Source organism: Miniopterus natalensis, chromosome 1 (genome assembly GCF_054644295.1).
Source record: "Miniopterus natalensis isolate mMinNat1 chromosome 1, mMinNat1.hap1, whole genome shotgun sequence".
Taxonomy (NCBI): Eukaryota; Metazoa; Chordata; class Mammalia; order Chiroptera; family Miniopteridae; genus Miniopterus; species Miniopterus natalensis.
Window position 1 is genome coordinate 174,240,744 of NC_142081.1, and position 23,317 is coordinate 174,264,060.

At 39.7% G+C, this 23,317-nt stretch overlaps 1 protein-coding gene across 3 annotated transcripts in view; it reads left to right on the forward strand.

Annotated features, from left to right (window-relative positions):
- Window positions 1-23,317, forward strand: part of FRYL (FRY like transcription coactivator) — a 231,489-nt gene that overhangs the window by 25,806 nt on the left and 182,366 nt on the right. For 2 of the 3 annotated variants that reach the window (XM_016206950.2, XM_016206959.2), the window contains exon 1: window positions 12,115-12,204. The gene's annotated coding sequence lies outside the window, so the exon portion shown is untranslated. Of the gene's footprint in view, window positions 1-12,034; window positions 12,205-23,317 lie in introns of those variants that run through there. The other variant, XM_016206964.2, reaches the window with a different exon arrangement.

The following is a 23,317-nucleotide window of genomic DNA, read 5'->3' on the forward strand; positions in this document are numbered from 1 at the left end:
AGGGTATGAATACCCCCCAAAATGAATACACATAATTTGAATAATTATAAAGGCAGTGCTTATTAAAATACATTTCATTTTAAAAATTGAGCTATCAGCTGTTAAAGTGTGTATACATTTTGGGGGACACCCTGTATATTGGGTTTATTTGTTGAAGACAAAAATTTCACCTTTCTTACTCTGTTTTCCTGAACTCTTCTCTAATGGCTATAAGATGAAGGTCGTTAATATTCATTTGGTTGAATAAAATGTTTGAAAGTTTCTATATTGATTTTTTTTTTTTTTTTAAATATATCTTTATTGATTTCAGAGAGAGGAAAGGAGAGGGAGAGAGAGAGAGAGAGAGAAACATCAATGATGAGTCATTGATCAACTGCAGCCCACAACCCGGGCATGTGCCTTGACCAGGAATCGAACCCTGATCGCCTGGATCCTAGGTCGACGCTTAACCCCTGAGCCACGCCCAGCCGGGCTATATTGATTTTTTTTTTTTTAAGTGCATGTCATTTATTGTCATTGGCATCATTTATTTAATAAACAAATGTTTATTGTGTGCCAGTGAGCCAGGAGATGGTACTGGGGATTATAAAAGTAAACAAGACAGTCTCTGCCCTCCTGGAGTTTGCTTTTTAATTGAGTAGACAAAATTAAACAAATATTGGATGATAAACTTTATGATGAAAATTAAGTTTAGCTAGAGAGTGATGGGTGTCAGTTATTTAAGATAGGGTGGTGGGGAGGGCCTCTTTGGGGAGGTCCCATTTTGCAGTCATCTGAACAAAGGGAGGAAGCAAATCATGCTCAAGGGAAAGAGCATTCCAGGTTAAAGGGATTATAAGTGCATCCCCCCACTCCTACCCCCTAATGTGGAAATAAGCTTCTTGAACTTGACCAGTAGTGGGAAAGTTGGTGTAGCTAGAATAGAGGAAAGGTTAGAAAGGCCTTGGGTATTTTTCTGCATTGATGGGAAACTACTGTAGGATTTTTGAGCATGGGAGGAGTGAATAAATTTGTATTTTAAAATGGTCATTTTGGTTACCATGTGGAAATTGGGGAATGAATAGATGCAGGAATATCAACCAGTTAAGAGGCTACTTTAATTGTTTGGGCCAGAGATGATGATGGCTCTGACTAGGGTGGTCAAAGTGGATGGGAGAGAAGTGGTCTGGAAATACAGAGTTGATAGAACTTGTCGATGGATTAGATGTGAGGGTGTGGGGTAAAGGAAGGAATAAAAGTGACTGCCAGATTTTTGGCCTAAGCAACTAGAGAAATGATGGTGTTATTTACTGAGGTGCAGTGCTGCGGTAGGTGTAGATTTAGGAGAATCTATTAAGAGTTAAGTTTGAGACCCTACTGGATGTCCCAGTGGATGGCCGAGTTTGTGGGGTTAGTGCTCAGGAGAGAGCGAGCACTGAGATACCATCTACATGCTAACAAATCCCAAATTTGAATTTAAGGCCTCGAGCCTGGATAGGGTCCCTTAGAGGTAAATGTCGGCAGGTGTGGGGGCCGAGAACTGACCCTGGGCTCTTTCACGTTCTGAGTTGGGAGGAAGGCAGAGGAAGAGCAGCCAGCTCCTGAGTAGGAGGAAGAGAACCTCGGAGAGTGTGGCATTTTGCTGTCCTAGTGAGGGACGTCTTTCATAAAGGGAGAGAAGTGCTGCTGTCAAGTCAAGTAAGATGGGGACTGATATTGACCTTGGGATTTCATGAGGCTTGAGGTCATTGGTGACATTGACAAGCGGCCCTGTGGAGTGGTAGCGGTAGGAAACCTTGGGGCTGGGTAAAGGAGAGAATGGGGTTAAGGGAAGGTGGTGAAATACTGAATAGAGACAACTGTGTGGAGGGCTTTTATTATAAAGGGGAGCAGAGAGCAGAGAAATGCCTCAGTCACTGACGGGTTTTGTTGCCAAGAGAGGTAAAAATTCTGGTCACGAAGGCTGGTATGCCGGGGTTCACCCCCTCCTCCCCTCCACACCACCAAGCAATTCTCAGACACCAGCTGGGTGTCCTATAATTCAACTCAATTCTAACACTATCTAGAAATAGCATCAGATCCCACAGATTAAGATCTCAGTCTTACACGACTCGTCCCTGTCCCCAGTGGCCCCTTCTCTCAACAGTTGCAAACCCAGGTTGTCACCTGTGCTTCTGACCTACTGGCTATAGTTTGGAGGTTCCAACAACTCCTTCCTTGGGTTCAGTTAATTTGCTAGAGTGACTTACAGAACTGGAAGAAACATTTTACTTACTAGATTGCCAGTTTAAGGGTATAACTCAGGAACAGCCAGATGGGAGAGATGCAAGGTATGGGGAACAGCATGGAGGTTCCATGCCCTCAGAGCGCTCCACTCTCCCTGTATCATGTGTTCACTAGCAGGGAGCTCTTCAAACCCTGTCCATTTGAGTTTTTATGGAGGCGTCATTACATAGGCATGATAGAGATATCATTGACTGTTGGTGATTGATTCAGCCTTCAGCTGCCCCTCCCCTAAGGGGAGGTGGGACTGAAAGTTCCAACCCTCTAAATCACAAGGTGGTTCTCTTGGCAATCAGCCCCGATCCTTAGGTTCAGTCCAAAAGTCACCCATTAACACACAAGACCACTTACGTCTCTCATCACTTAGGAAATTTCAAGGGTTTTAGGAGTTCTGTGTCAGAAATGAGACAAAGGTCGAATATATATATTATTATAAATCACAATATCACAGGAGGACTTTTTTCCCTTCAATGTGGGTAATCTTTATAGTATGTTTGTATGCTGATGGACATGATCCCCTAGGAATGGAGAAAAAAGATGTGAGATTTTTGTAACCTTGAAACTGATATTCTCAGTTTTAAAAAGTAGTTTGGAGATGCTTGGTGTTGGGTCGGAAGTTTTCTTTACCCCACCCACTTCGGGGAGCCTTTGTATTTTTCTTTTATTTTTCTCCTTTTGGCTTGCCTAGTCGTATTGTGTATCTTGATAGATTTTTATCTTTCCTGTTTCTGGTAAATGGTGATTATTAGGAAGTTGAACCAATTGTGTATTAAGAAATGTAAAAGACATTTAACAGGGACTGTTTCCCAAGGCCCATTGTTTACTACAAAAAGGAAACCACATCAGTGAAGATAAAACTATTTTGTGAACACTGTACTCCTTTTGTTAGTAACATTTTTCAGACTATGATCAAAAGAAACTACTTTGTGAAAACAGTAAGTTAATGGGAAATGTAGACTTTTGTTACCAGTGGGGATTTATTTAGTGAGAGCCCTTAAAAATCTGATTTCTCTTCATAACATTTTAAAATCTTCTAATTGTGAAAATATTTGCTATAATTTAAATTATGAAAAAATATAGTTTAAGCAAGTTAGAAGTTGGGTATTTAGTTTTTAATTTTTTGAAATGTACTAAAAGTTTTAATTTTAAGGGAGAAAATATAGCAATATAGGATGGTGAGAATATTTACCTTCATTCTGAAGCAGAAGGAAATTCACATTACTGTGAAGATCGTTAACATTATAGTGAGACTGTATTTAAGATATAAGTAGACTATATATTACAATCTCATAGCTCCCCTCCCATTGTAAATTCATGCTTAGTAGAAAAGCCATCAGGTGAAGTTGGACAAAAACATTTAGAGACGATGAGGATCTGATAGTAGGCTTGGGCTCATTGGCGGCCAGCCTTCTTGGATCATTGGACTTTTCAGTTAGAATTTTATCTTCTACCCCTGCCCTTCAATGCCTTCCACCTCCCATCCCTGCTGAATAAACCTTTTTTTCTAATATCTTTGGCAGTAATAAAGTTCCCCAATTTTTGGGTACCTGAGAAATGTACCTATGGACAAGCAAAACAGAAAAGCAGAGACTATGTTTAGATTCAAGTATGTGGCCCTTCCACTAGGGTAGTGAGTCTCAATTTCTTTTTCATCTACGTATATTTATCGGGTACATGTTAGTCTCCTTTTCCCTTCTTTCTGTAATTTGATTCCTCTGAATCTGCAGAGTGGTGTCATATATTACAGAGTACATTTAAACCATGTCCTTTGTGTGGTTTTGGAGTTCTTGTTGAGAAGTAAATAACATGAACTTTGAGGAAAGGGACGTCATGCTCAGTGAAATAAGCCAGTCACAAAAGGACAGATATCTCTTAGGAGGTACCTGGAGTAGTCAAACTCATCGGAACAGAAAGTAGAGTGCTTGTTGCTGGGAGCGGGGCAGAAATGGAGAGTTATTGTCTAATGAGTCCGGAGTTTCGGTTTGGGAAGATGAAGAGTTCTGCAGATGGGTGGTGGTGTTTGCACAACAGTGTGATTGTACTTAAATGCCACTGAACTGTACTCTCAAAAATGGTTAACATGATAAATTATATGTGTATTTTACCGCAATTAAAAAAAAAAAGTGATGAAACTACTCTATTTTGGCAAAGCTTGCCCTCTGTCCCCATTTTTGTTAGATATTAGTGAGTCAAGGTCATTTTTTTCTGTTCCTTTTATTTAGATGTAATTGACATAAGGCACTGTATAAGTTTTAAGGTGTACAGCATAATGAATTCACTTATATATTTGAAATGATTTCAGATCAAGTTATTGTTGACTAAACCATGAAATAGTGGGTTGCTGTTTTTAACATCATGAATCTCTGAGATTCCCATAAATTGAAAACTACTGATTATCAAAAATTTTCATATCTTAACTTCCAGAGGTTTCACAGCCTTAAACTGTTATTTTAGAGCAAAGAGTATAGCTTGGATAGAAAAGCCATTTTGTTTTGTTTTATACATCAATTTAAAAAATATTTATTGAATACTCCTTTTGAATGAACAACAGTAATGACATTTGTTGAGTGATATCTGTTGGCTGTTCTGAGTATTACATTTAATACTTCTCATTCATCTAACACTTTATAATCCTTATAAAACAGCCCTTGAAAGTGTTACCATTGGGAAACTCAAAGGCTCTGGATAAATGATTTTCTGCTTTAAAAGCGATTTTAAATTAATTCCAATGCATAGAAATGAAAGGAGGGCATTCCAGGTGGACGAAAGATAGTGGTGCAGGAACGCATAGGGTGTGTTTGCACAGAGCAGAGTTCAGCCTGACTGTAGGTGGAACAACATCAGGGAAATGGGCGAGCAGTTTATTTTTTCCCATTAGGATCTTGACTTTGAACCTCATGAAGTTCTGGATTTTATTCTGTGGATATTTGGAGAACCACTGAATTACCAAGCCAGGGAATTTTGTGATTAGAGTTGTGTGGTTAGAGTTGTGTTAGGAAGGTGCATTTGGCAGCAATATCAGGTGCATTGGAGTAGTTGGAGGGGAGGGCAGAGCAGTTGGAATGACCACTTAGAATTCTTTTGAAGTCATTAGGAAGAGTTAGTATTGTAGTGATTGGGGTCAGTGCAAATGACTAGTTGAGGATAAGTTGGTAGGTGAGAAAGCAGAGGCACAAAAGTGTGGTAAGAGGAAATAAAGAGGAGTCTGGTGCATGGGTGTAGGATTTGTTTGTTTGCTCATTTAATGGTTAGCTGAATATACAGGTCAGGTGTGGGTTTAGCTTTCAAAAGGGAGGATTCGGAGAGCCTAAGAGCATGGAAAGAAGGACTTTAGCAGCCTTGAATTGAATTTGGAGAGTTTCCTTTGGGCACCCTCTTTCAGGTTGAGACATGAGAATATCTGTAGAGAGGAAGGGACTGTGGTGCACCTGGGAACTTGAGGGGTAGAAAAGTTTCAGCCTCTAAGAGGGACCTCGCTGGGGTCAACCATCACTCTTTAGAGCGTGCGATAGAATAATAGTAATGTAATAGGCGTGTAATAGTGTACTTACATCAGTCTTTTATGCAAGTAACTTATGTAAGGTCAAGTTTCTCTCTTATGCAAGATAGTTTGTATAATCAGCCAGTAGTTGTGTTGATTAAGCAAAAAATTTGATTAAAATGAGGAATCATAGGAAAGAGACATACCATAAATATTTTATAATTTGTAAGTGTATAAACGCTTGTATAGCATCAGGCTTCTCCTGATAGCTGAGGCCTTTGCTTTAGGATATTTTGCTAAGTGAAAGAAGACACTTCTGTTAAAAGCGACTTGTCTTTTTCACATCAGAAAGCTTAAGTTTCAGCGACGAAGGATTTTCTTTTTGAGCTCCTATTTTTGACGTAATTTGTAACTAAATTACATAACTCTAGTAAATACAACTGGCGTAAACAGATTTTGGAACAAATAAAATTACTCTTGGTAGGCGTGCAACTCAGTGTTGGGAGAAAAATGAGATGATGTATCAGAGAGGACTCCCCCAAAAGGAAATGGAAACTCAGAAATGTGGTTTGTCCATGGTTTTAGGTTTGAAAAGAGTCTGGTTTTATTTTGAATCCAATGACATATTTTCCATTAGATAGTATTTTGCAAGGTGATGAGAAATAATATGTGAAATACTGGTTAGTGGTGAAAAAGTTATAGACTATCTAGTATATATTATATATTTTAATAAAGCAGGTTTACTGAGATAAAATTCATACACCATGCAAATCACCAATTTAAAGTGTACAATTTGAGGTTTTTGTGTTTTCACAGAATTGTGCAACCATCACCACTATTGATTTTAGAGCATTTTCATCACCCTCTAAAGCAACCCTGGACCCATTCGTCACATCCCACCTCCTCATTTCTGGTCCTAGTCAACTGCTGATCTGCTTCTCTCTCTATAGAGTTATCTATTCTAGACATTTATATGAAATGGAATCATGTAATATATGGCCTTTTGTGATGGCTTCTCTGACTTAGCAAAATGTTAAGATTCCTCTGTGCTGTACCATGTATGCATCAGTACTTCATTCCTTTTTATGGAGGAATAATATTCCGTTGAAGGGATTTACCACATTTTATTTATTCATTTACCAGGTTATGACATTTGTGTTGTTTCTGCTTTTTGGCTATTACAAATAGTGCTGCTATGAACACCTGTGTACATATTTTTGCATGGCCATATGCTTTCATTTCTCTTGGTATATACCTAGGAGTGGAATTGCTGGGTCTTGTTTAACTTTTGAGAAATTTCCAAACTGTTTTCCAAAGTGGCAGTACCATTTTATGTTTGAACCAGCAGTGTGTGAGGGTTCCAATCATACACTTGTCAACACTTATCTTTCTCTCTTTTAAAAAATTTATTGATTTGAGAGAAACATTGATTTATTGTTCCACTTATTTATGCATTTATTGGCTGATTCTTGTACTCTGATCAGGGATTGAACCTGCAACCTTGGCATATTGGGATGACACACTAACCAACTAAGCTACCCCACCAGGGCTATTATCTTTTTGATTATAGCTATCCTAGTGGGCATATCTGTGTTTTTAAAGTGATTTTATTTTTCTGACTCTAACAGTAACAAATGCCCTTTGGAGAGATTTTGGAAAATATAGAAAAGCATAAAAGAAAAAACATCATTTATTTTAAATCACTATTTAGAAATATATTTAGTAGAGGTTTTCTTCATGTTTTAATGTAATTAAAAAATACAGCTGAAATTATATATGATTTTTGAGTCCTGCCTTTTTTATAGTTAACAGCATTTCCTCATGTTATTTTGAAATTGTATTTTAATTTTATTTTATCAAAGAATGTCTGTTCTCTCTTCTTTTGTGTTCTCTTTTTAAAATTTTTAATTAATTAATTTAAACATATCTTTATTGATTTCAGAGAGAGGAAAGGAGGGGGAGAGAGATAGAAACATCAATGATGAGAAAGTCATTGATCTGCTGCCTAGCCCACAACCCGGGCATGTGCCCTGACCGGGAATCGAACCCCGATCTCCTGGATCCTAGGTCAATGCTCAACCGCTGAGCCACGCCTGGCTGGGCTCTCCTTTGTTTTAAAATTTAGTTTTTCAAATTTACAATTAGTTCAGAGGAGTGTGGGAAGGGATTGGGAATAAATATTTGTAGTTAATGTATCATGTTTAACTAGAAATTACTCCTAGGTTAAGTAGGGCCTAATAGTGCATCTGCTGAGTAAATCATAATTTGTGAAATGTTTTCCAGTTTTGGATATTTAGCTTTCTTACAACTTTTCTTTATAACTAATGTAAAAATTTTGTATTTAAATTCTGTGCATTTTGAGTTCACAGACGTGTAATTACTGGGTCAATGGCTATGACCGTTTTAAAGATTCTTGTTCCATATTGACGAGTTGCTTTATTTTTTAATTTTTTAATTTATCTTTATTGTTGAGAGTATTACAGGTGTCCCATATCCCCCCACAATTGACCCCCTCCACTTCACTCCCACCCCCTCCCCAGGCCTTCACCCCCTTATTAACTGTGTCCATGGTTTATGCATATATGCATATAACTTCTTTGGTTAATCTCTTCCCCCCCTGCATCCTCCCCCCCCTTTCCTCTGAAATATGATCGTCTGTTTCATGTATCAATGTCTCTGGATCTATTTAGTTTGTCAGATTCTTTTGTTTATTAGCTTCTTATTAAAGAAGACCCTTCAACTTTTCCTGTAGTGCTGGTCTGGTGGTGATGAACTCCTTCAATTCTAAATGATAGCTTTGCTGGGTAGAGCAATCTTGGTTGTAGTTCCATGTTTTTCATCACTTTGAATATTTCTTGCCACTCCCTTCTGGCCTGCAAGGTCTCTGTTGAGAAATCAGCTGACAGTCTTATGGGTGCTCCCTTGTAGGTAACCAATTGCCTTTGTCTTGCTGCTTTTAAGGTTCTCTCTTTGTCTTTAACCTTTGGCATTTTAATGATGCTGTGTCTTGCTGTGGGCCTCTTTGGGTTCCTCTTGTTTGGGACCCTCTGTGCTTCCTGGACTTGTGAGTCTATTTCTTTTCCCAGGTAGGGGAAGTTTTCTATAATTATTTTTTCAAATAGGTTTTAAATTTCTTGGTCTGTTTTTTCCCCTTCTGGCACCCCAGTAATATGAATGTTGGGCCTCTTGAAGTTGTCCCAGATGCTCCTTATACTATCTTCATATTTCTGGATTCTTTTTTCTTTTTGTTCTTCTGGTTGGATGTGTTTTGTTTCCTCATGTTCCAAATTGCTGATTTGATTCTCAGCATCCTCTACTCTACTGTTGATTCCCTGTAAATTATTCTTCATTTCAGTTCGTGTAGCTCTCATTTCAAATTGGTACTTTATTATGTTAACGATTTTCTCAGTTATTTCCGTAATAGTCTGCTTAAACATCCTTACAAACAAAATTCTGAACTCTGTATCTGTTAGCTTCCTTGGATCTATTTCATTTAGTCCCTCTTCTAGAGATTTCTTCTGTTCTTTCCTTTGTGACATGTTTCTTTCCCTTCACATTTTGGCTGCTTCCAGGTGTTTGTTTCTGTGTATTAGGTAGAGCTGCTATGCCTCCTGGAATTTGTAGAGTGGCTTTATGTAGTAGGTGTCCTGTAGGGTCCAGTGGCTCAGCCTCCCCAGGCACCTGGGCCTTCTAGGTGCTCCCCTGTGTGGGCTGTGTGCACTGTCCTGTTGTAGTTGAGCCTTGGTTGCTGTTGGCATCCCTGGGAGGAACTGACCCCCAGACCAATCGGCTGTGAGAACCAGCTGCAACTACAGCCAGAGAGCTGCTGTGCTGGAGACACCACTGTGGAGCAGGATTTACTTCAGTGGAGCTTTGGTGTTCACCAAGTACGCCCCTTGAGTGTCACTTGTGGATGTGGTAGGGTTGTAATCTAGTGTGGTTGAGTCTGACCACCAGGTGCACCGTCTCTGGGGCCTCCCAGGAGGTGCAAAGTCAGCCTGTGCCAGTGCCTTGCCCAGGGCCACCCAGCATGAGCTACACACAAACCGTAGTTGGCTGCTCCTTGTGCTGGGCTTGGAGGAGCCCAGGAGAGGCCAAGCTATGAGCCAGTGCAGGCTGCCGCTAGTGCCAGGCCTGGGGCCGCTTATCAAGCCATATGGTGCCCGCTGCTCCTTGTCTGAGAGATTTTAGGGAAGTCCTAAGCTTGGGGCTTGAGAGGCCACTTGCACAGAAAAGCCCCTGGAAATGGCCTGGATGAGCTGCAGGTGGGGAGGGGCGGGGCCTCGGGGAATCATGGGGCGGGGCCAAAGGTGGGACTCAGGTGCTGGTGATTCAAACATGGCGCCTGCCTGCTGGCTGTGTGCGGGGAGGACTGGCCACAGGAGCCATGGCCTCCGCCAGCCCTTCTGCCCGGGAGGAAGCCCCCCCTCCAGCTCTCGCCCGGGTCTCAGGCAGGTTAGTTCCTCCCGAGTGTCCCAGGTCCTTTCAGGCTGCTGCCCGGCGCTGGGCTCAGAGGGAGAGCGTCTGAGTGAGTCCGTGCCGGGCCCTTTAAGAGGAGCTGCTGGGGCTCCCGCAGCGTCCAGGACTGTAAGGGACAGTCCCCGCTGGTTTCACAGCCCAGAGTTTTGGGGATGTCTCTTCCTGGCCCTGAAGCCCTGGGCTGGGGGCCTGTTGTGGGGCTGGGATCCCTCCCTCCCCCGGGAAACCTCCACTGCCGAGATGCCCTCCCGGATTTAACCTGCGGCACCTGGTGTGGGCCCTCGGCAATTCTCTGTCTCAGCAATTCTCCGTCTCAGCCCCGGCCGGCCCGCATCTCCGCCCCTCCTCCCACTCTTGGTGCTTCTTCAGCTCCCTGGTTGTGGGGCTTCTGTGCAGCCAGATCTCAGGAGGCTCTGAGCGATGGTGGTTCTGTATTTAGTAGTAATTGTGATTTGGTTGCGGGAGGCAGCGGGTGCAGTGGTTACCTACGCCACCATCTTGTTTCCCCTTGCTTTTTATGATGGTTGTCAGGTTTAAATTTCCTTTAGCAATGTATATTTATACCTTTTTACTGTACCTTCACTAGCAGTGAGTAAGTGGATAACAGTTGAGCTTTCAGGTCACTAGAGCAGGGATTTTTCAGTTTTGTTCTCTGATGTATATCGTGCTGGTACAAAGTAGGCATGGTAGGCACTGAGTATACAGTGAATTGCTTCCAGTAGGAAAGAGAAATTTTGTTCTGAAGGACAAGAAAATTAATTGCCTTTTGATTTTCCAGGAAAGTAGCCTTGTTATGCTGATCATATTATAGCTCATGCTTTTATGGGAAAGGAATGAAAGTAAAAATCAAGCACATTTGGGAAAATTGCCTTTAATTTTGTTTGAACATTTACATGTTTCAGAAGGCAAAATGACACATTGTGAAATCTTAACTCCTATCCCTCTTTCCTTACTGTCCTTTATAGGTAACCATTTTTACCAATTTCTTAGCATCTTTGCAGTGCTTTTTAATAAATATTAATAAGTAAGAATAGTCTTACTTCTCTCCCCCTTCCCTATTTTAAAACATAAAATGTAACATACTATATATATGTATATATGAGTGTGTGTGGGTGTGTGGTGATCGTTTCATAGAAGAACATGGAGTGCTTCCTCATTCATTTTTACAGCTGCATTATATTCTTTCTTATGGATGTAACGTAGGTAACTTTGCCAATCCTCTTGGGTTGTTTTCAGTGTTTCACTTCTACAAATAATCCTGCTGTACACTTTATTTGATGAGTGTGCAGTTACAATGTATCTGTAGAAGAATGTTCTAGGAGGATTGTTGAGTCAAAGGAGAAATGCATTCTTAATTTTGTAGATTAAAAACTACTACCAGCAATGGAGAGTGCTTACTTCTTGGAGTACTTTTTGAAAGATAGGTAGTCTAGGGTCCTTACCCCAAGTCCTATAATGTATATGTCTTTAAGTGCTATGCAAGCACTCTTATGATAATGGCCCTTGTGTCATCAAGAAACAATGGTGAGGAAATTCATCATGTACTTGAGAAAGATGTTATGGGTGGTGAAGAAAATATTTAAATTAGAACCTTTAAAAGACGAATTCTAATTTTCTCTCTCCAGATAGTTTCTTTCCATATATAGTTGAGTTTGTGTTTGTTTGTTTTTTAATATATATATATAAGCAAATTCTTCTTGGCTAAATTCTCAATTATAAAAACTAATTTCAGTAATGATAAAATGTTACAACTTTTGTTGTTAACATGGCTGTTATGAATGACCAACTGTGTTTGTTTCTTTTTTCTTCCAGCCTTTACCATTCTACATTCTGCTTCGTACATGGTGAACCACTACTGCTTTGCCCTGGTGTGCCCACTTGCGTGCCTACAGAGCACAAGACTGAAAAAGCTTCTAGATGGATCCTTTCCAGATTCTGTGTCTTTTCTACAAACTCTGTGCCTCAACAGCCCTTTCTAAGTGGTAAGGATATGTACTTAAAAAAATAACATAAATTTGTAGAACAATTTTTAAATTGCCTTCTATTTTATACCATCTCTTTTTACATATGAGTAATCCCTGTACTTCTTTTTTCTAATTAAAAGAGATCACATCTCAAAATAGCAGTAACTTCAAGCTTCTGGCGGCTTCAAAATATCCTTTCCATGTATTATTTATAAAATATAACTAAAAATATGATAAAACTTTGTGTGTGTACTCTGTAATCCGTGTTGTAAGGCTGAGCAGTTTATCCCATTTCCTTTCTGTTCAGGTATTTGAACACGTTGGGTCAGGAACGCCCTCCTCCCGGCGATTGTAAATTATGTGCACATTTATGGAATGATAAGGGAGGTGTGTAATGCCAGCTCTTCTTTTAATAGCATGGCACTATGTGTGCCTTTCCACGTTCTAACACTTTTTGGAATCATAGATGCTAGTTATCCAACATGTGAGATTTATCCAGAACACATTCCGGGGCGGGGGTGGGGTAGAGGAGCAAAACTGAGCAGAACGAATTACTGAAATTGGAGACCTTTAAAATAAAATTATTGAAGTAGGCTCATTTTGAGTATTAGTCAACAAATATTTACCAAATACCTGCTATTTATGAATGAAAATATATGACGACATTTAGCCTCTGTAAGGAATCACCACATGGAAACGGCGGTGCTAGGTGAAGAGCCAGGCAGGGTGTCAAATGAAGGGGGTGTGTACATCTCAGCTCTGGTTCTGGTCGTTCATCGCATTGTGTTCTTGAGTACTAGCTAATCAGCCTTAGTGCACCTCACTTTTTTCATCTATGAAATGAGTGAATTAAACTAAGTGATTTATAAGTTTTTTTGTTTTCATACACCTAACACTTTGTGACCATAATGAACAAATTGAGCTGTTTTGACATTTTGAGGATAACTCTTCTTGCCCAACCTGCCTCACAGAGACATTTTTAGACTCTTTTCTTTGGATTGTGGGATGTGGATGAGATCCTCACTCTCAACATTTTTCAGTTAACCGTTTTCTTTTGAAGTCGATGTCTGTCTTTTACTGTTCACATGCTTATTCTTCTCATCTGTTGACCGCTATAGAATTTTTCTTCACTTGACTCGTATGTTCCTTTTCTGTCTCTTGTGTCGTATTTGTGGCTCTCATCATGCGCCCCTAACCTGGCCAGCATCCGTCATTCCTCCTTAGTAGATTTCCCGGGATCACTGCGCCTTAGACCAGTGGCTCCAGTCAAGGGACCCTTTCAGAACAAACACACAGCTCTGAAATGAGCCTGGAAGAAGGTGGGAGTCTTTGATGGGTAGCTGAAAGCACCCCGTAAACCAGCATTGGATCAGGCTTGAGCCCCACTGCTCCGTGCGCTGCTCGTACCCCTCACTTTCCGCCTTAGACCTCGCCGTCACCTGCAGCCCTTCCATTTCGGACGTCGTGAAAAGCTCCCTGTCGTGGTCCTAACCCACGTATTATGTCACACTTTTTGAATCTGTTCTCTGTCTTTGTTATGACTTGTAGTTTCCTGGCATTTTCTTGTTTCTCTAATTGTTAGTTTTTTCCTAGCCTCCACAGCCCCTTACCCAGACCCCATGGTCATCCTTGCCGCTGCCTTTTTGACACCCTGAGGAAACTGTTTCAGCACATCTCAAGTTGAAGTTAACTTGCCATCTACCTTCTTTTTTCCTAGTCCTCACTGCTCAACATGGTTGGAAAAGGTTTGCCTCCACTGGTCCTTCCCAAAGCTGGCTTCTTAGCCTGCCTTCAGAAGGCTGCGCACCTTGTCGCTGCCAGGTTGTTTTTTTGGGGCTGTCTAGCATACTCCCTGACCTACTCTTCTTTTCACTTCAGATTTACTTTTTGTGTCTGAAGAAGAAATCTTGTGCCTTATTTTTTATTACGGAAAATTTACAGCATATACAAAAGTAAATAGACTTATATAATGAACCCCCTTGTATTAATCACTCAGGTTCTATAATTATCAAGTTACGGCCCAATTGTCTGTCTCCCACTGACTGCTCTCCCTCTCCCGTGTTATTTTAAAGCAAATCTTAGACATCAGATCATTTATTTGGATTTCAGAGTGTATTCTTAAAGTATTACACCTTTTTAAAAAATGTATATGTATTTTTTATTGATTTCAGAGAGGAAAGGGGGGGAGAGAGAAACATCAATGATGAGAGAAAGTCATTGATTGCCCCCCACTGGGAATAGAGCCCAAAACCTGGGCATGTGCCCTGACTGGGAATTGAACTGCAATCTCCTGGATCATAGGTTGATGCTCAACTGCTGGGCCATGCCAGTTGGACATGACACCTTTTTAAAAAAACAACCATGAGAGTGCTTGAGATCTTGATTCCTAGCATGTCATCAGTTTGGCTCAAATAAATTCTTATAAAAAAATTTTAAAACCCCACAAACCACAATGCCATTATCATCCTTAAAAAAAAAAATGCAACAATTTCAGTATAGTCAGATATCCAGTTGACTCTAACCCTAACTCATACATTTCTAAAGCAGTTGACTGGATTGAATTAGAATCTAGGTAAGTCCTCCCTCCATTGCAGTTGGTTGATTTTTCTCTTAAGGTTTCTTCCCCACCCACATCTTCTCTTTTTGTTCTTAAAATTTATTTATTGAACAAATTGGGTCTTTGTCCTGTAGGTGTGGATGCTTCGGATTACATTTCTGTGAAGTGATTAAACATACTCACCTGTCCTTTGTATTTCTTGTTAATTGGTAGTTGGATCTAGAGTTATGCTCAGATTCAGGTTTGATTTCTTTTGGCTAGCCTGTGTCTTTAGCAAGTGACTGTCTGGTGCAGATAACGTCGGCTTGTCTCTGATTAGTTGCTATTTGTGCTCAATGCTTTAGTTGAGTGGTTGGCAAACTTTGTAAGGGAGCAAATAGTGTATATATTAGACTCCGTGGTTGTAATGGGAAAGCAGCCACAGACAAAATGTAAATGAATGGGCATGGCTATGTTCCAGGAAAACTTTATTTACAAAAAACAGGTGATGGACTCCCTGCTTTAGGTCTGTTAAATCATTAGGGGGTTGCAAGACAGTGCTATTTTAATACTATAACTTTACTGTTCATATATTAGTGCAACATTCTATAAAGAGAAACTGTTCCTCATGTCCTATTTGTTACCTTAGTAGTGCAGTTTGTACAGTCATGCACCATGTAACAATGTTTCAGCCAACAAGGGACCACATGTCCGTTGGTGGTCCTGTAGGATTCCAGTGGAGGTAAAAAGTTCCTATCACCTAGTGACGATGTAGCGTCATGACATCCCAGAGCAGCGCATTACTTACATATTTGCTGTGATGCAGGTGTAAATAAACCTGCACATCCAGTTGCATAGAAGTATAGAGTATAGATTGTGTACTGTGCTTTTTTGGTAATGATAACAAGTAACTGTTACTGGCTTGTGTATTCATTATACTATACTTTTCATCATTATCTTGGAGTGTACCTTTTCTACGTATAAAAAAAGTTTGCTGTAAAACAATATGCTTTGTTATGCCAGTGGCAGCCTGGTACATCTTGTGTTTATTGCGTCTCTTGTTTGCATAATTTTCTCTTTCTCTTGATTGAATATCATCTTGTTTTTTTGGACAGTAACATGCTGTACAGGCTTGGAGCCGAGGAGCAGTAGACTATATCATGTAGCCGACGTGGGTAGTAGACTATCCCATCTAGGTTTGTGTAGTGCACTCTGATGTTTGCACTGTGACGAAAGCCTCTAGGGACATATTTCCCAGAATGTATCCCAGTCATTAAGCAGCGCGTAACTGTGTAGTAGGAAAGGTTGTGTAAAAGTTTTCCTTGGCTTACCAAACCAATTATGGTCTTCTCTCCTCCCCAGACTTGTTATGGACTCTTAATTTAAACATATTGGATTTAAAAAAATTATGATTTTCATTATTCTTATTGATACTTAAATTATTTAATCTTTGGCCAGTGGGAGCCTTTTTCACGTTGCTTACTGAGTTATTTTAACATGACTGGTAGTTTTGGATAGCTTCTTTATCTGGTATGACAAGGAATTCCAGGCTCATCATGTACATTTTCTCCCCACACCTGATATCACCAAGTTCTTTAGAGCCCTGATTGCCTTATTGGGGAATGGAATTTCAAGACTAAAATCTGGGCTGTAGGGCTTCTCATTGTTAATGGGTTGGTGATGGTTTCTAGGCCTTTTCAGTAGTCTGAACTAAATTTAGAGAACCTCATGAGTTCACACTGACACATCTAATTCAGGTGTTAGCACTAAAAGATTTTAACTTGCTCTCTTAAAAATTGTATCTTTCTCTCAGCTGAGAATCCTGCTTCTCAGTGAGACCAGGAATAAATACAATTAGAACATTACATAATTACTCATTTATAGTACCCCATTATAAACACATCAGTCTCTGAATAGCTATATCAAGGATAAAGGTTTGTTTCTGTCTGCTTTCTTTTGCTCAATGTTACGTCTGTGAGATTTACACATGTTGTATTTAGTAGTAGTTTGGGGTTTTATTTCATTGTCTTGTAATATTGTATTGTCTGAAGTACCATACTTTTTTGTCCATTCTCCAGTTGATGAATATTTGAGTTGCTTCTAGTTTGAGACAATTATGAATAAAGTTGCTATGAACATTCTTGTACATGTCTTTTGGTGGACATGTGCACATACAGATGCCCCTCTACTTACCATGGGTTTATGTCCTGATAGTAAGTCAGTGCGTAGTAAGTTGAAAATACATTTAATGAACTCCTAACCTAATGAACATCATAGCTGAGCCTAGTCTACCTTCAACATGGTTGGAACACAATATCCAAAAAACACTGGCAGCACAGTACACTGTAGAGTGTCAGTTGTTTACCCTCACAATCACGGGGTTGGCTGCGAGCTGTGGCTTGTAGTGGCTGCCCAGAGTCATGGGAGAGTAGCGTACTGCATATTGCTAGCCTGGGAAAAGATCAAAATTTAAAATTTGAAATGTGGTTTCTACTTAATGTGTGTATCGCTTTTGTACCATTGTAAAGTTGAAATATCATAAGTTGAACCATTGTAAGTTTGGGGACCATCTGTTTGCCCAGCAGTGGAATGTGCAATTCTCTTTTGGATGAGGAGTACATTTCCCTAGGAATGTTTAGTCACAGTACCTTGCATTAATTGTTGTTGTGCAACAAATCACCCCAAAACTTAATGACTTAACACAGGAAACATTATCTCACAGTTGTGTGGGTCAATTTCTGTAGGGGCATGGCTTATCAGGGTTCCTTTAACTCAGGGTCTCTCATAAAGCTGCTGCCTAGGTGTCAGCTGAGGCCACATTCATCCCAAGGCTCAGTTGGGGGACACACAGAAGATCCTCTGGGGCACTTTTAAGCTCATTCATGTGATTATTGACAGGTCTCGGGTCCTTTCTGGTTGTTGGCCAGAGGCCAGGTCCTGGGGCCTCTCCAAAGGATAACTAACAACACAGCAGCTGGTTGATAGTGTGGAGCAAGGGAGAAAGGGCTTCCATGATGGAAGCCGCGGCCTTTTTACAGCCTGTTCTTAGAGTGACAGTGCATCGCATATGCTGCATTCTTTTCTTGGGGGGAAAAAACTGTGATAAAATATGCGTAACAGAATTTACGATTTTCATCGTTTTTAAGTGTATAGTTCATTATAGTTCATGTAGGCATTCAAGTACATTCACATTTTTGTGCAACCATCACTGCCATCCACCTCCTGAATTTTTTTCATCTTTCCAAACCAGAACTCCATATCCATTAAACAATAACGCCCCATTCCTCTCTAGACCCTGACAGCCACTGTTGTATTTCTTATTCCTGTGAATTTGACTACTCTAGGTACTTCATTAGCGGGATCATAGAGTATTTGTCCTTTTGTGACTGGCGTATTTCATTCATGCTGTGGCATGTGCCAGGATTTCATTCCTTTCTAAGGCTGAAAAATGTCCCGTTGTGTGTATATACCACGTTTTGTGTATCCATTTATCCCTTGATGGGCATTTGTTCCTTCTCTTTTATCTGTTGTGGATAACACTGCTGTGAACATTGATGTTTTGCATTCCATTCTTAGAAGCAAATCTCTAAATCTAGTCCATACTTAGGAGGTAAAAGGGTGTGGATACCGGGAGGTGGGCTCCTCTCAGACGTCAGTCTTAATAACGCTTCTCTGTACAATTATGCACCAACTGGATATGTATTTAAGGCCATTTATTTTTTTATATTTAATAACTTCTAAATGTAGTTTGACTTTATAATTATGTTTATAGTTTCATAGTTTCAAAGTCAAATCCACAAAACAGGGTCTAGTCAAAGGAGTCTAACTTCTGCTTTTTCTATCCCTTCCTCTTCTTTCCCTTCTAAGTAACTACATTCTGAAAGCTTCCATTTATTTTTCCATTCTGTTATTGTTTTAATGTAAGCACTCTTTATAGTCACTGCCCTTCTTTCTTATATAAATGATAAAATACTGTATACCTTGCTTTTTTAACTTAATAAATCCCGGAAAACACGCCTTAGTAGTAAATTACTCATTCCTCTTTATAGCTGTATAACATCCCATTGGGTGACTAAATACACCCTATTTTATTTAGCCAATTCCCAACTGATGGGCATTGGGCCTGTTTCTAATTTTTGTAAATAGTACTGCAATGAATAGCCTTGTGCATATAAATGCCTTTTTGTATTTGTCGTTACATATTTGGGACAGATTGCTAGATGTGGAATTGCAGGGTCACAGGGTAGATGAGTATGCAGTTTTACTAGATATTGCCACATTCATCCTCATAAGAATTATATCTCTTTGTGTTCCCATCAGTAAAGTATGAGAATATCTATTTTTCTCTCCTTAACCTCAACAACAGAATATGTCAGTCTTGGGTTTTTTTGCCAAATGGAATTTCATTGTAGTGTTCATTTCCATCTCTCGTTATGTTTGAGTTTGGATATCTTTTTTTTAACTTAAAAAATATTGACGTTTCAGATCTATGTAAATCATCAGATCAATCAACAGTGAATTTTCTTAGATAACGCACTGTGTTTACCTTGAAGTATACACTGGGTTAGGGGCATTTGCATTTCTTTTTCTGCCCATTTCTTTAGCCCTGTTTTCTCTAGGTTTGCTGGTATTTTCTGTTTTATGGGCTCCTTACGGATTAGGCGTGCCAGCCTTTTGTCTGTCTGTCTTCCTCTTTCTGCCGTTTAAATGCAGGTTCCCTCTAATCTGCCTTCAGCTTGCCTTATGGTGCTTCTCATCCTTCCCCAATAATATACATTTATTCTCCTGGCTCGGTGATCACTCAGTTTTTGCTGACTCCACATCTATAGCTCAGACCCATTCTGCAGTTTCTTCAAACTCAAAATGCCCCAGGTAGAGGTTGACTTTATCCACACACCTGGTGCTCCTGTGTTCTCTTTATCATGTGATGGCATTGCCGTTTTCCCAGTTGAGAACTTGAAGTGATCTTTTGAGGTCTATTTATTATTAATTCAGCAAGAGTTTGTTGAGCACCTACCAGATGCCAGGTCTTGGGTCAGGAACTAGGTAACACATAGTCATAATCCTAGCTCTCAGGCAGTAGTCTGATGGGGGGAGAGTTGTCAATCAAATATATACACAAACCCAAGTCTAAATGCGTGGTAATTATTTCAACAGAATTTAAGGGTTGGGACATAAGATTAGATTGGAGAGATTAGCAGGTAGCATCTTTGAGAAAGTGACATTTAACGAAGATTTGAAGGCCTGTTAGGGTTTACCTGGTGAAAAATCTAGGGTGACAGTTTCCAGATGTAGGAGACAGTGTGGAAGGATCCTGAGGCAGGAAAGGAGTTGAACTGCTAGGAAGTGAAAGAACCAGTTTGTCTGGCATGCATGTAGAAGGGGTGGAGAGCCTTGAAATGTGGTTTGATTTACTTTGTAAAACGATCACTGGGGCTGTGGTGGGGTAGTGCATTGGAGAGGGTGCAGGTGGAAGCTGGTTAGGAGCCTGGTTCAGGGGTTGTAGTTGTGAAAAGCGATGGTGCCCCAGTGGTTCCCCTCTGAAATTCTTTCAGTTCTACTTAAGTGCTTTGTTTACTCCTCCCATATTTTTATTTCCCCTGTTCAGAAAGTTAACTCTTGACTGCTCTGATACGTATTTACAGATTGGTCCCACTCAGTATTAATCTCTTTTCCTAACATAATCTACCTCAAAAGATGACTTTTAGTACTCACACGTCCGTTCATGTCACTTCCTTTCTCAAAGGCTTCCTGTGATGGGTAATTTTACGTGTCAACCTGACTGGGCTACAGGCGCCCAGAGAGCTGGTAAAACCCTGTTTGCCCGTGTGTCTGTGAGGGTGTTTGCTGAAGAGATTAGCATTTGAATTAGTAGGCTAAGTAAAGGAGATCCTCCCCCACCACCGTGGGTGGGCTTCACCCACTCCCTTGAGGATCCACATAGAACCGAAAGGCAGAGGAAGGGCTGGTTTGCTCTCTCCTTGAGCTGGGCCTTCCATCTTCTCCTGCCCTCAGACATTTGAGCTTCTAGTTTCGGGCCTTTGGACTCTGGGACTCACACCAGCAGTACCTCCCCTCCTCCTCAACCCCCTTGGCCTCAGACTGCGAGGTAAACTGCTGTGTTCTCCAGCTTGCAGATGGCATATCTCAGTACTTCTCAGCCTCCATAATTGTGTGAGCAATTCCCACAGTAAGTCTCCTCTTACATATTATATAATCCTATTGCTTCTGTTTCTCTGTGGTCTCTGAACCCTGACGAATACACTCCCTCACTGTGGAAAAATGAAAGTCCACCTGAAACTGAAGTCTTGTATCATTTTCTTTAAGCTTCAAGTTCTGTTCCTCTGAGACGACTTTACTTTAGACAACCAGACTTGACACTTTCCTACCACCCATTTTCATCTTCTGTCTCCAGAACCCTGTCTCCCCTCTTTTTCCCCCCTAAAGGCTCTGCTCAAATCTCAGTTATTCCCCTAATCCTTCTTAATCTTCCTCAGTCAGGTTGACTTTTAACCTAAATGCCCTAATTTTTGTTGTTGATATGTCAGTTCTAAGAGGCATCACAGTCTGTGTTGTATTAGAAATATTCATGTATTTGTTTTTCATTTTTGTAACCGATAACTCAATAGGTGTTTGTTGAATTGTTTGAAGTTAGGGAGCATTCATGTGGTAGATCACTCCCTGAAATCTCTTATGAAAGAGGCAAGTCTCAAGTCCAATTTTACAAATACCTTGTATTCACCCTTTAGGGATTGGACTTCATTTATAGATAGGGAAATCTAACTATCTAACTTGCCATTTGAAACAGTCTTTACAGTTCAGAGGATACCAAATAATACTTATACTCTCTACAGTAGTTTGACAAAAATGTTTATATGGCAATATCAGAGAGTTCTTAGGACTTCCAGGGGAGTGATGCATATTTGGAGCATTAAATATTCTATTTTTATGGTGGTGGCGGATGGCCAAGTCATGAATATGTAGCATATGTAAACGTACCTCTGTTTTTACCTGAGGTATCTTCTGGACGAATTGTCCACTTGGCTAACTTATCAGTTATCTTTGCTAGGTTAAATGTAGACTGATTATTATACTTAATTCTCATATGTGATTTTGTTTGTATATTAGGGCCCGCTAACATTTGTGTGTGTGTGTGTGTGTGTGTGTGTGTGTGTGTGTGTGTGTGTAGAGAAGGGTACTATAATTTGCTGCCTACAGACTTGCAAAATGATATTACATACTCCATCTTTTTTTTTTATTAATAGGTTTTCCTATTTCTCTTCTCTTCCTTCTCTCCCTTTCTTCTTATAAATGAGGTTAAATCACTTTGTCTAAGTTAATATAGCTTAATATTTTGTAACTGCGCTACATACATTGTGCTGCCTTCTCTCGTATGAGGTCATTTCTCTGAAATTATAATGAAAATGGGGTTTATACAGATTTAGTTTACATGTGATTTTTCAGATATTAATCTAACTTTTAGTCTCTTTGGATCACCTCTTGGATTAAATGACTATTTTTGCCTTCTAATACATATTGATGCAATAAAAGGGTTGGGAAATTATAATTTTGGCTCCATACTGAATGGGACTTATTTTTGTCATTGGAAATGCAGTAGGGACTTAACCTTTTAAACCTATTTATAAAAGTAAATTTCCCAAAGTTACTTTTCGGATTTTTGGTGTTTCAGCAATATTAACAAATGAGAAATATTTTGGTTATATTATTTTAAGGTAAAAGTATCTTAATGGAAATTTTACATGAGTTTGCTTATAATTACATTAGGACATTAAATTTAGTTTCTGAAGTATGACTGTTTTTTTGAAAAAAATTACTTTGAAACAGTAACTAGGACAGGTGCTTTGAAGTAAGAATCAATTATTATTTGGTACTGTGCTTTTCAATCAAACTGCATTTAGTTTGGGGTAATGAAAGTTTTATTTTTAAGACTGAGCATCTATAAAACAAAAAATGTTTCATGTGACTTATGGTTTGACAGGTGTATGAAAGTCTTAAAAGATAAAATTGTCATAAGCGAAGTATTGCATTCCACGTAGGATTTATGTAACTGCAGTGAGGGTGGAAAACCTGATGAAGTGGGAGAGTGACTCAGTTCCTCACTTTGCACTTTCCACGTCTCATTTCCTCTCTTATTTCAAATCCTACATATTATATCTTCAAGTAGAATTACATTAATTCAGAAGCCTGATATATTAAATGATAAGCATTTGTTGTTCTGTAATAACTCCATTTGTACCATATTGGAACTTCCAATAGCACTTTCCATTTAGGGCAGTTTAATAGGGATGGTCTTAGAACTGAGTGAGTCACCATAACAGGTAACGTAAGGTGACAGCCCATGTCTCATTCATTGTTTGTGTCCTTCGATAACTAGCTTAATAGACAGTTGGGCTCAGTGGAGATAGGAGAATTATGTCTGTTTTTACTTTAATTGTACCTGGTGTTAGGTTTCTTGAACACTTAATTTTTTATTTTTTCTTTCTTTTTATTTTTTATTTTTTATTGAGAGAGAAGAAGGGGCAGGAAAGAGGGATGAAGGGGCTTAGAGAGAGTGAGAGAGAAACATTGATTTGT